This window comes from Lampris incognitus, chromosome 3 (assembly GCF_029633865.1).
Source record: "Lampris incognitus isolate fLamInc1 chromosome 3, fLamInc1.hap2, whole genome shotgun sequence".
Classification (NCBI taxonomy): Eukaryota; Metazoa; Chordata; class Actinopteri; order Lampriformes; family Lampridae; genus Lampris; species Lampris incognitus.
Genome location: NC_079213.1, coordinates 60,435,169 through 60,437,580, shown reverse-complemented (window position 1 = coordinate 60,437,580; position 2,412 = coordinate 60,435,169).

Below are 2,412 nucleotides of genomic sequence, written 5' to 3'. Positions count from 1 at the left end.
GCGGTCCGAGTCTATAGCCTCTTTATATGGGGTAATTAAGGGATAATAGGCTGAGAATGCTCGTCAGGGACCAAGTGATTAGTGATTCATTACATGAGCTTAGAACCATGAAGGAAAGTGGGGGGTGGAGAGGAGTGAAGGTGGTGGTGGTGGTGGTGTGTGTGTGTGTGGGGGGGGTGAGATACTGGCACAGCCAGACAAATTGCCAATGGATTTATCTCTGGTAATTAACTGTCACACAGGGTATAGTGACTGGGAGTATCAGTGTTACCACACAGAGGGGTGGGGGGTTGCGGGGGGGGGGGGCAGAAAGTCGGCCTGGTTCACGGGTGGGTGGCAGACAGAAGACCACCAAGGAGGGCTAAGCAAACGCCAGGTGGGCCAGAGAGTCACAGATGTGTCATGACTGTACTTGTCTCATGTGTAATCAGTGTTTGTGTGTTTTCAATGTGGCGCTGCTTAGCGGTTTAAATGCACAGCGAGAAGCAACGGTACGAGGAGGGGCGCTATTATAAGGGGGCAACCCGGAACCGCCACAGCCGAAACGCGAACCCGGATCTCCCGCACCACGGGCGACTACGTTAACCAGTCGACGAAAGGGTCCGACCCGTTGACCAAGGGCTAGCGAGTCTATTCACCCGTGCTCGTTACACTACCCCCCTCCGCCTCCTTCGGGAAGCGCGTCCCCGCGCTTCAGCATACCAACTCCCTCACGCCTCTCGGCGCATGCGGTCTCCGATGACCTCACGGTCTCACAATCCCACTTCTGACACCAACGAAGCGTTTCGATCCATTGGAAGGTCAGGACCACGTAACCTCAGTTGAAAGTCAGGTTTATTGCCCCTTTTGTTTACAGTCACGACCCGCACTAGCTGCTTGCTGCTCAGTCCCAATCACAAGACCCCCCTCACTTCCACCAATCATCATCATCATCATCATCATCATCATCATCATCAGTTCCGTAACATTTTTGAGGTTCGTAGGAGCACAGCTGATGCCTCAACAGGTTGGGTCATCATGATGTATCAGTAGGGGGAGTACCTGGTGGTCTCCGTCTCCTCTCCAGGTATGGATGGCCGTTGGTTCACAGAGGAACTCATCCGCCCTTTGACAGGTTTTGTTTTTAGTCCTGCTGGGTGTCCACACACCCTCCTCACAACAACCCGAGGTTGACGTGGGGGTGCCGGTTTAGTCGCCGACGACCCGACGGTTGAAGTTTAACGTACGACTTCCACCAAACACCCGCCTAAAAGACCTTAAAAAGCCCGACCCTAGTGGTAGCCCACCCCTAGTGGTCGCCTAGTTCCCATATCAGAAAGCTGATATACGACACCAAATGTCTTCATGTAATGTTTTGTCTGGGTCATACAGACAAAACAATGTATTGACGGTTTTGACCACTCTCCTGAATCTTCTCGCTGAGCTTTAACACAGTCCAGTGGAGCAGACCTTCAAGCCCTCAAAGACCGCGATCTGTCTTCATGTCTTCATGTTTAAACATGGCAAGCTCACAGGACAGTCACCTGCGTCTTCATTTACTATATGTTTATTCTGAGTATGTGTAGAATAGGAGCCGCCAAAATCCGACTGGATTTGGAATTTCTTTTCACAGTTGATGCGTACATCCAAACCTTAAATCCGCTTCCGTGTGAGAAGTTGGGCTGCGTGAATTCCTGTTTGCGGGCGGCCTCACCCAGCACCGTCCATGCAGTGTCTTTGTCCTCTTCTGCTTCGCTTCTAAGTTTGTCTTCGTTTGATGGCTGGCAGAGCTGGCGCTGGATCGGCTGGGAGAGCCTGGTCTGCTGCGCCCGGTGGGCCCAGGGACACGGCCCTGCCTGGAGCTGTGCCCGAAGAGGAAACACCGAGGGCGTTCTGACAGGACGCGGAAGCTGGGCAGGCTAAGCTAACTGCTAGCCCATGTAGACCGGCAGTTCCGACAGTCATCACGTCGGTCGGGTCTGGAGGCGGCCTCGCCTGGCGTTGACTGTCGTGTTTTTCGTGTCATCGTGTGTGGAGTGCGGGGAGGTGTGTCGAGGGCGTCTGGCTGGGAGAGCTGGCGCTGAATCGGCTGGGAGAGCTTGGTCTGCTGCGTCCGTTGGGCCCAAGGGACCACGGCCCTGCCTGGAGCTGCGCCCGAGGAGGACGCACCGAGGGCGGTCTGACAGGACGTGGAAACAGGGAAGGCTAAGCTAACTGCTAACCCATGCAGACCGGCAGTTCCGACAATCATCCTGGCTGACGTTCATTCTCCTGGACAATGATTTTTTTAATTTTTTTTTAATTTTTTTAGTTTGGATATGTGTGTTAGTTTGGATATGTGTGTTCTTTGCAGTTTCTGGGTGTGTTGTTGTCTTTGTGTTGCCCTGCTGTGGGCTGGGGGAAACGACGTTTCGTTTCATTTCATGTGCACAA